Here is a 12,186-nt window from a genome sequence, read left to right as displayed (position 1 = left end):
GCTACGTAAATAAGCAAAATTGCCGCATTTGGAGTGAAGAGCAACCAGAAGCCGTTCAAGAACTGCCCATGCATCCCGAAAAATGCTCTGTTTGGTGTGGTTTGTACGCTGGTGGAATCATTGGACCGTATTTTTTCAAAGATGCTGTTGGACGCAACGTTACGGTGAATGGCGATCGCTATGGTTCGATGCTAACAAACTTTTTGTTGCCAAAAATGGAAGAACTGAACTTGGTTGACATGTGGTTTCAACAAGATGGCGCTACATGCCACACAGATCGCGATTCTATGGCCATTTTGAGGGAAAACTTCGGAGAACAATTCATCTCAAGAAATGGACCGGTAAGTTGGCCACCAAGATCATGCGATTTGACGCCTTTAGACTATTTTTTGTGGGGCTACGTCAAGTCTAAAGTCTTCAGAAATAAGCCAGCAACTATTCCAGCTTTGGAAGACAACATTTCCGAAGAAATTCGGGCTATTCCGGCCGAAATGCTCGAAAAAGTTGCCCAAAATTGGACTTTCCGAATGGACCACCTAAGACGCAGCCGCGGTCAACATTTAAATGAAATTATCTTCAAAAAGTAAATGTCATGGACCAATCTAACGTTTCAAATAAAGAACCGATGAGATTTTGCAAATTTTATGCGTTTTTTTAAAAAAAAAAAGTTATCAAGCTCTTAACAAATCACTCTTTATAAAGATGGGACTGGACAGTGTCGTGATATGGCAATCCTGAAAAAATTATGCGATTTTAACCGCTTAGGCAATATGCAATTAATTCGAAAAGTCTATGGAATAGAATTTTGAAACTCAATTTTTGGGTTTTTCAAACTTTTGTTTGCCATTTTTCCTACAAATCTGTTTTTATACCCTCCTCCATACTATACTCATGTCAGACCCAACAAAGTGTATATATTCTTGATCAGCGTAAAATTCTAAGTCGATTTAGCGATGTCCGTCTGTCTGTATCTCCGTCTGTATGTTGTAATCACGCTATCTTTCGAACGAATTGAGATAGAAGGCTAAAATTTTGCACACGTGTTTATTTTTCCAGTAGGCAGGTTAAGTTCGTAAATGGACCATGTAGGTCCACGTTTTCGTATAGCCCCCATATATAAGTACCTCCCGATATTCGGTATTTTGATGATTTTAGCGAAATTATTCACCGGAATTGTTTCAACTTTGGTATTCGAAGTTCGAAATGGATATTACAGCCTATGACAGAAAATTGTCTGCGCAGGTCCACGTCTTCGTATAGCCCCCATAAGTCGGTTCCTCCCTATATTCGGTATTTTGATGATTCTAGCATCATTATTTAACGGTAATGTTTCAATTTACGTATTTAGAGTTCGCAATGGAAACTACAGTCTTTGACAGAAAAATGTCTATACAGGTCCAGGTCTTCGAATAGGCCCCATACATCAGTTCCTCCCTATATTCGGTATTTTGACGATTTTAGGTACAATACCCACCGAAATTGTTTGAGTTGTCGTATTTGAAGTTCGTATTGGATGCTTCAGCCTGTAACGGAAAATTGTCTATGCTGGTCCAGGACTTCGCACAGCTTCGATATAACGGTACCTCCCTATATACACATATTTTGATGATTTTAGCTTCACCGTTTATTTCAAGTTTCGAATTTAAATATGGCAATGGCTTATGACAAAGAATGCCTATGTAGATCCACGTCGTATAGACCTCAATATAACGGCTATATTCGGTATTTTTAAAATTTTAGCAGAATTTTTTAAGAATTTTATTTTTTGAAAATTTAAAAATTCTTTCCAAGTGGTGGAGGGTATTCAAAGTTCGGCCCGGCCGAACTTACTGCCTTTTAACTTGTTTTATATTAACATGGTCCTGTCATGATGCTCAGATGCATTTTGTCTAGTCTTTACCATTTTAGGTCTTTGGTTATCGATCCACGATATTGTAAGGCCCCCATATGACATTACCCCCGATATTCTGTATTTTGATGATTTTAGCCACATTTTTTAACGGAATTGTCTGAAATATTATAAAAGGTGTTCTTTGTGAGCACTTTATCCCCTCAAAGATAATTGTCTATATAGGTCTACGATAACGTATATCTCCCATATAACGGCACCTCCCGATATTCGGTATTTCGATGATTTTAGCCACATTTGTCAATGGAATCTAGTCTAGTTGTCTATCTCCTGGAAGAGAATTACCTATATCGGTCCACGATATCGTACAGCCCCCATATAACGGTACCCCCTCCCGGTATTCGGCATTTTTCAATGGAATTGTCTGAAAATCCTCACAAGGGGTTCTTTGTGAGTACTTTATTCCTTAGAAAAGAGTTGTCTATATAGGCCAACGATATCATATAGTTCCTATATAACGAAACCTCCCGATATTTGGATGATTTCAGCCAAAATTTTCAATGGAATTGTCTTAAAATCCACAAAAGGAGTTACTTGTTATTCAGCGGAATGGTTTCAAATTTCGTATATAAAGTTCGCAGCAGTTACTACAGCCTATCACACAAATTACTTATGCCTGACCTCGTTTTCGTATAGCCCCATATGAAGGTTTTCATTTGAGTTTTAATTTTTCGAAGTTTCTTCCAAATGTTGGATGGTATAAAAATTTCGGTCCGGATTTAGCTGTTTTTTTACTTGCTTTCATTTGTGAAGTTCTTTTGAAATTACTTTTTGAAGGTCTGTTGTCTGAGAACGATCTGGAGGAGTTCTACACATAGTTTTCTGCCGAAAAGGTTCCTTTGAAAAACTTCCATAAAATATTAATTAAAGGATGCCTTCTGAAGGGAAAAAAGAAAATTTTTTGAAAGCATTCTTTGAATTTACCAAATGAGAGGTTGTTTCTATGGAGAGTGGTTGCTGAAGTATTTCTATAGAGATATAGCTCACTGAAAGGGATCTGTGGAAGCCTTTTAAAGACTGAGGGAAATCGGAGATAATTCAATGGAGAGAGGACCTTTTGAAAGTGCCCTATGGACAGAAGGTCATTTGATGAACTTTGAAGAGAACTGTTGCGAAGGTGTTCTATGGAGAGGAATCTTCTTGAAGAATTCCATAGAGAACAGGGGTTGTGAGAGTCTTCAATGAAGGGAATTTGTTTGGAAGGTCTCTAGGGGGAGATTGTCATTTCAATGGAGAGGGCCTTTACAAAATCTTTTAAAAAGAGTAGTACCTGTAAAAGCGTAGTCTATCGGAAAAAGAAGTGGTTTTTGTAAGCCTTCACAGGGGACTTTGGAGTGTATTCTATGGAGAGGGCCATTTAGCTGGCAGAACCCTTTTGATAGTTTTCTGTGGATGGAAACGCTTTCAAAGAGAAGAAGAAAATATTGAAGAAGAAAATATTATGGAAAAGACATTTTATTTATTTATTTTCATAATTTTCATATTTCTTCATAAATTCAAATTAAAAGGCTTATTGAATCTTTTCTATGCAGAGGTGTCGTTTTGACGGACTTTCGTGTAGAGAAAACCTTCTAAAGGTATCTTATGGCCAGAATGCGTTTTGAGGTTCTTCTATTATATGTCTTCTCTGGAGGGGCTTGTTAGAGATTCTCTATGGATAGAATATTGATATTGAACTTCGTCTCTGGATATAAAGCTTTCGCGTGGGTTTATTTTTTTAGAAAGAAGACCTTTTGCAGGTATTTTATGGAAAGCTTCTTCTAAGTCTTTTTAAAATAGACATCTTCCACAGAGAAAAAAGATCTACTGAAGACTTTTAAAAGTCTACTTTCCATAAAATTGTTTCGAAAGAATTTCATTATCCAGAAAACTGTTATTAATTTCTCTTCTTCATAGAAGACCTTCAGAATTCTTATTCTGTATCGAAGGCCATCAAAGGCTTTCCCCTGAAAAGGTTTTCTGCGCCAAGACCGTCAGAGTTGGGTCATTGGAAGGTATTCGATGGAGGAAACGACCTTTTAAATGTCTGTAGGGAAAAAGGCAATGGCCTTCGATGCAGAAGACTTATGAAAGAGAAAGAAAACTTCTGGAGGTCTTCTATGGAGAAGAGAAATTTAAGAGAGTTATCTGGATAATGAAATTCTTTCGAAAAAAAATTATGGAAAGAAGACTTTTAAATGTCTTCAGAAGATCTTTTTTCTCTGGAGCCGAAGTCTCTTTTATAATCAAACTATTTTTCCCCATCGAAACTTTCAAATGCTGTGACACCCACAATTTTTATGATTTGTTTTTGTTTACGAATCAACCATTTCCATTATATTGCCACCAAAAATATGCGGAAATGGCAACAATTTTACAATGGTTCGTCATCCGGTTTCTCAAACAAAGATTATAGATGCCCAACTCCGAAGATAACAGTAATACAAATATGTATTGTGTGTTTGTATGTATGTGGGAAAACATTACTCTGTGTCACCCAAATGCCTGTCTCTGCCATGCAGTTCAAAGAAACCAAATATCATGGAAAACTTTTTTCCTAACATTGTAGCCAAAGACATTGATTTGGTGTTGTGGTGTTGTTGTTGTCCTTTGAAAATATTTTGTTTTCGTTATATTGGCACTTGTAAAAATCGTAAAAATACTTTTTCCGTTGATAAGTAATTCTTGCTTTGAAGCAAATCGAAAGCTTCATCCTTGGTTTGATAGCACCAATACTTAACGTCATGAATTGCTTAGGCCTCGTTGCCATGAAAAGAAAAGGATACCGAAGTTATCGTCTTCTTTTGTCATCGATAGAAGGAAGGCAGTTTCGAATGTTTTTTAGAGGTTTTGGTAATTTTTTAGGTGTTTGTGTTTACTTTTTGAAGAGGGGTTGCCAAATTTATAGTTTGATTTCTTGGTCGAAGGCAGGCTTCATTAAATTGTTACAAAAAATGGATTATGCTGTCTAATGTGTTGACATTTTGCACCAAAAAGTCTTCAAAATCTACCGTTTTGAAGTTGTCCGATGCGAATCTTAGCAAAATCCTTGCACAGTGGTTCCTAATGCATTTGTCTCTAGCCTAAACTATTTCAACGTTTATTCATAATAAAAAAATGGCCAGCACCACATCTGAATCCTGGAAACCAAGTGACCTCAATATCAAATTGCAGATATCAAATTTTGAAGTTTCATCCATTCAATCAGGGACAAATTTAGTACCATTTAGTACTTTTCGAACAATCATAGAACGCATTCACAAAGTACGCCTTTCAAAATTCCAGCTCTATCCTAAGACGTAATCTTGAATATATTGCCATACTTTTCGTACAGTTTACTACGCATGTCCAAAACCACCTCTTTCTCTCTACCCTACACAGTAACGGCGATACCAAAATTTTATCGCCAAATTTAGAACCATTTGGTACAACTATAGAACGCATTTGCAAACCTATCTCCATATTTAAACCATAGACACCAACAGAGACCTCTATATCCACTTTGAGGATTCCAGCCCTATTCCTTCACTAAATATCAAATTTAGTACCATTTGATACTTTTTGTACAAATAGTTAATGCATTTTTCAAACCATCAAAAATTTGAAACATGGATATCAATATGGAATTCCGAGATTCCAGCTCTATCCCTTCACAGAATACCAAATTTGATATCACTTAGTATTTTTCACATAAATAAATATTCAAATTTTCAGATACCAATAGACACCTAAATAACAAATTTGAGTATTTCAGCTTTATTCCTTTTCAAAAAATTATAGTACATATTTCCAAAACCACCCCCATATCTCCATTCCAGATACCAACATGGACCTTAATATCAAATTTGAGGATCGCAGTCCTATCCCTACACTCAATAGCAAATTTAGTAACAATTAGTACTTTTCGTGAAATTTTGGTACACATTTCCGAAACCATCTGCATATTTTAATTCCAAATACCAACAGAGACCTGAGTGTCAGCCTATTCCTTCTCCCAATATCAAATGTGGTACCATTTAGTACTTTTCGTACGATTTTAGCACACATTTCCAAACTCAATTTCATACCTCAATTCCAGATACCAACACGGACGTCAATATCACATTTGAGGATTTCAGCTCTCTAACTTTCCGCCATTGTCGAATTAAGTACAATATTGTACAATTATAGTACGCATTTCCCAAGCAACCCCCATATATTAACAAAAGACACCAACAAATGCATCTTTAACAAATTTCAGCACTATTCCTTCACCAAATACCAAATGTAGTACTATTTAATACTTTTCGTACAATTATAGTTCACATTTCCAAAACCACCTTTAAATTTCAATTCCAAATACCAACTGAGACCTCAGTATAAAATTTTGGGATTCTATCTCCGTCCCTCTACTCAATACCAAATTTAGTTGCATTTAGTAATTTTCGAACAAAAGTAGGAGACATTTCCAAATAATCGCCGAATCTCAAACACAAATACCATCAGTAATCTAAATATATAGGTTTCCGAATTTTATTTCTACCACTTTACCAATTGCCAAATATAGTACCACTCAGTACTTTTCGTACAATTACAGTACACATTTCCGAACCCAACTCCATATCACAATACCAAATTTCAGGTTTCAAACACTATCTTTACACCCATCACTAAATTTAATACTATTTTGTACTTTCCACACAATTATGGTACAGATTTCGAGAACCACCTCTTTATCTCAATTCCAAATACCACCAGAGACCTCAATATCAAATTTGGGGATTTCAGCCTCATCCCTGCTCCGACTACCAAATTTTACCAAATAAAGTACTATTTAGTGCTTTTCGTGTACTTGTAGTACACATTTCCAATATCACTTCTTTAACACAATTCAACCCCCAATATGGACCCCAATGTAAAATTTCGAAAATTTCAGCTTCATCTATTCACCCTTAACCAAACGGTTAAAAATTTAGTATCATTTAGTACAATTCCCTCACTTAGTACACATTTCCAAAACCACCTTCATATATCAAAACTTAATTTCCAACCCTAATTCTCATACATACAAATTTTTAGCTTTATCCGCTCACATAATACCAAATGGTACCATATTAGAAGTTTAGTAGCATTTTTAGTAACGTTTCCTAAATCTTATGTTTGAATTTCTAATAACTCTTTGGTTCATATATTCTCCACTCCTTCAATGACTCTCATTCCAAATTTACAAATTCCAGCTTCATCAGTTCATCACAATTCCAAATCGTACCATTTAGTACACAAAAGTACGAATTTCCCGATCTTCTGGTGTGCCACAATTCTACACTCCCACAGTAATCTCAATTCCAAAGTTCAGCATCCCATCCTTATCGGCTCGCCTAAATACAAATTGTACCAAATTTAGTACCATATAGCACAGATAAGTACGAATTTCCATAACTACCTACACATCCCACTCCCACACTCCGAAAGCAATATTATTTCCAATTTCACGATACCAGCTAAATGGGTTCACCCAAGTACAAATTGTGTCAAATCCAAAATACCAATTGGTAGACATAAGTACGAATTTCCAAAACTTCCCAAATCCTTAGTCCTACAATGCAATAGTACTCTTATTTCCAAATTTCAGGATTGCAACTCTATTGGTTCTCCCATAATTTAAATGGTTCCAAATTTAGTACCATAGAATACAGATAAGTACGAATTTCCAAAACTACCCCCATATCACAATCCTACACCCCGAAAGTAATCTTATTTTCAAATTTCAGGATTCCTATTCTACAGGTTCTCCCAAAATTTAAATAGTAATAAATTGAGTACCATTTAATCACATCATTTCCAAAACTACGTACATACCTCAATCCTACAATGCAATATTAATCATGTTTTCAAATTTCAGCATTCCAGCTCTATCGGTTCACCCAAATCAAAATTGTAACAAATTGAGTACCATTTGTAGTTTTCGCGCACATAAGTACAAATTTCGAAAAAGCGCGAAGGATTGGGATATGGAGGCATCCCAATCCTCGTGCTCTCCGGCAATAATTTTAATTTCAAATTTCAGGATTCCAGCCCCATCTGTTCCTCCAAATTCGAATTGTACCAAATTTAGTACCTTTTAGTATCTTTCGTCTATATGAGTATAAACTTCCGAAAATAACTCTTTACATCAAATAAACCTTGATTCCCATTCAAAATTTCAAGTTTTTTAACTCTAACCGCACATGATACGAAATGGTACCAAATGTAGTACATTTAAGTGCTTTTCGTACACTCGAATTACCAAAAACCAGTTATTACATCTATCATACACTCTATCAGCGACTCTCATTCCAAATTTAGGAGTTCTTCCTCTACTGCTTCCTCAAATACAATAGGGTACTATATTTAGTGCCTTTTAATACTTTACGTACCTTTCTAGTAAGAATTTCCAAAAACTCAGCCTTATCTGAACCCTTCAGACCAAGAATGACACTCACGCAGAATTTCCAGATTCTAGCTTCGGCTGTTTTGTCTGGCGTTGATAAGTCTTGAAGTCAATCAATCTGTCCGTAGATTTAAATTAAAATGCCATTTTAACTCAATCCTGTCACTGAAAATTTAACTTTCTGGAAATCCTACTCTGATTGATGCTTCCACCATTATTCCTTCATCTTTTACACTTTACGTTCTGTGCATAAAAATATCAACCATGGCAACTCTGTTTTTATATGTAAATATCAATAGGCTGTAAACATTTTTGAAATTGTTTAAGGATACGAGCATGACGCCTGCAGCTGAACAACCAAACGGATGGCAAAAATTGGGAAAAACGGTAACAAAGCACATGTCTATCTAGCTATCCTTTCGGATAGATAGTTTCTTAGAAAATCTTAATCTTCGGCAGAGAATCCACAAAAAAAAAAAAAAAAAAAAAAAAACTACGCATCCTTTTTCTCTTTCTGGAGAGCTAGCACTTTTCACTTCAATCAATGGATGGTACAAATGAACGACCTCACATTTCCGATGTTCCGCTTGATTTGATAAGAAACTCATTTTGTTCTTATGATTGTGGCAAATTGGTATAATATTTGTTTTCCCCATCCCCCCTCAAAAAAAAAATATAATCCTTGCGACAAAAGATGCTAGGAAACCTTTCGTTTTCTCCTTTTTAAAGGATAAAAAGGACACTATTTTCATACTTGTTGACTTTTTCCTTAACTAATTTCTCTTTTGTACTGACAGACAATGTCCTGGGTTATTGCTTCTGTTTTGTTGTTGTCATACTTGTTGTATTATTACCTCTGGGCATAATAATAAAATGGATGGAATATTCTAAGGCAAAGTTTACCGGTAATGTTAGACTCATTTGAATGTCCTTGTGAGCGAGTGTGTATGTGTGTGTGTGTTTAGTTCTTAGTTTTGGGAATTGCCTTCGTTTACTTTGGAACTTTTTGTTTGTGTTTCTTTTTCTCCGTTTTTGAGAACAAAATTAAATTTTATTTCAATTTCAGGTTTTTAAAAAATGAATAAATTCTTGAGGACAAAAGTTTTGCTATAATTTAAGCCTAGAGGTTATTTTTCGTAAATGAATGGTGGCAGAATAATAGGCAGGTACATAAAGCGATTATAAAGCAGACAACAAATACATATTTTTGGCTAGGGAAAAGTAGTTTTTATAATAAAAAGATGTGCAGAATAGGCTTCTAATGGAGAATTCCTTTCAATACCATAAGGCTTTTTTCTAGAATGGAATGTCAAAAGTTTTATAGGGAAAGTCTAAATCTTCTACATATAAAAGAGTATAGTGATGAGTGACTGACTGACCCACGCACCAACGCCCAGACGAAACTGCTGAGTTAGAACCTTGGAATTTGAGCTTCCGAACGAAATGAAGTAAGTTGATAAAAATTTACTCAAATGTGTATTATGTCTGCAGGACTTTTGGTATTGAAAATGGGCCATGTAGGTCCACGTCTTCGCATTGCTCTTCATATAACGATTCACCCGGTATTCGGTATTTTGATGATTTTTGCGACATTATTTACTGGAATTGTTTCAAATGTAGTATTTGAAGTTCGTAATGGATACTACAGCGTAAAACAGAAAATGGGCCATGTAGGTCCACGTCTTCGTATAGCCCCCATATAACAGGACCCCCGATATTCGATATTTTGATGATTTTAGCGACATTATTTACCGGAATAATTTCAAATTTGTTATTTGAAGTTCGTAATGGATACTACAGCTTATGACAGGAGATTGTCTGTGCAGGTCCGCATTTAATAACCCCCATGATACCACCCTATATTCGGCATTTTAATGATTTTAGCTACATTATAAACAGATTTTTTTCAAGTTTCGCATTTGAATATTGTAATAGCTTATGACAAAATTTGCCGATGCCGGTCCACATCGTCGTATAGACACTAATATACGGCTACTTTCGATATTTTTAAAATTTTAACAGAATTTAATTTAATTTTAAACGAATTTTGTTTTCGTTTTTTTTTTTTTTTTTTGAAAATTGCCAAATTTGTACCAAATTGTGGAGGGTATTCAAAGTTCGGCCCAGCCGCACATACAGCTGTTTTTACTTGTTTAGATTTAAATTTTGTTAAATGAAAGCAAAAAATGTCGGAAATAGCATCAAATTTTAGATTAAGTTAAGATTTGTTCGAATTGGTAACCTCTGGCACAAATTATGGCCTTCAAACGGCAATGAAACCGTCACACGCTGTCAGGATGTTGCTCTGCGGTATTTTGGCTCATTCCCGGCGAAGCGCTTGCTTGAGGTGATCGACACTTTGATATTTTTTAGTGCCAACCCTGCTTTCCAAAAATACTCCAGACACAATAGTCCAACGGATTTGTGTCCGGAGATTTTGGTGGAAGCGAGGAACCTCATTTTGTGACCATTCTTGGGTGGCGCGTGTTGAGTGCGATTGTGCTGAGTCCTGTTGGAATGTCCAAGGTCTGCGGCCAAAATGTTTGCGTGCCCAAGGTTTTAATACACCCTTCAGAATATTTTCGCGATAATATTCGACATTTATTCTTATGCCACGGCCGATTAATACGAGCGGAGAGCGACGATCGGCTGTTATGGCGGTCCACATCATCACCATGGCCGGCGCCTGAGTTCTGGTGGCGAACCGAAGGTGCACATTTTCAGCTGACTTCTTTGGCAAGTAAACACGATAATTTAGTTTGTTTGCCAATTGCTGGACAACGAATGTTTTCTCATCGGAGAAAACCAAATTCGCAGTTCACCACTTTCGGCCAAGCGAAGCAACTCTTTAGCTCTTTTGCGTCTATTTTCTTTCTGTTACGGGTGCGGTGTAAGTTCTTGCACTTTTGGAATTTCAATGGCTTTACCCCGAACTCATTTTTCAATATTTGCTGAATGGAATACTGCGATATGTTCAGCTCACGGACCATTTTTCGTTCTTTACTTGTCGAACCATATCCGCTGATCTTGCTGTTTTCTTCCGACCACTTCTTTGACGTCGGGTTACCCTACCAGTATCACGGTAACGAGCAATGATACGAGACACAGAAGTTTTTTTTCACATTTAAATGCTGGAGTGCTCTAACGATAGCCACTTGTGGTTTTCCCCGACAAATATAAACCTTAAATGGCATAGAAATGACAGCAGTCTGAAGTTGGTTGCAGTTTTTTAATCTCACCCTGCAGGGGCGGGACTATTTGGAAATCCGAACTCTTAGTACACTGATACTATACATATATACTATGAATATAGCCAGAACTCCAAAATTTGTAATGAGGGACGTTGTTGGGTTGTGGGTAGGATATACCAGAGGTGAACTATAAATGCATTAAAAGTTTAAAAAAAAAAACTAAATTTGGCACCATAGAGTACTTTGTGAATGAATGGAGCTAAAACCTTGTCATTGGGAATAAAAATGTAGTTTGGGAACTAGGGTTGATCTGTGGTGGAAGTCTGTAATATCCATATACGAAATTTGAAACAATTCCGGTGAATAATGTCGTTAAAATCATCAAAATACCGGAGGTATATGGGGCCTATTTCACGACGTGGTCCTGCATGAGCAATTTTCTGTCATAGGATGTAGTATCCATAAGGAACTTCACATTCTAATTAGAAAAAAATTCGTTGAAAAGTGTGACACAACTCATCAAAGTACCGAATATCTGGAGGTACAATTATATAGGAACTATACCGAAACATAGACCAATATTGTCAGTTTTATGCAAGGATATTTCTGACATAATGGAAACAAAAGCAGCCAATTTACAGAAATTTTGCGTTAAAACAGGTTAAAGGGTATTTGTCGATTTTGCCGACCAGTGGATG

This window comes from Musca domestica, unplaced genomic scaffold (assembly GCF_030504385.1).
Source record: "Musca domestica strain aabys unplaced genomic scaffold, Musca_domestica.polishedcontigs.V.1.1 55, whole genome shotgun sequence".
NCBI classification, from domain to species: Eukaryota; Metazoa; Arthropoda; class Insecta; order Diptera; family Muscidae; genus Musca; species Musca domestica.
The sequence above is the reverse complement of the archived record's forward strand: the minus strand, read 5'-3'. Positions refer to the sequence as shown.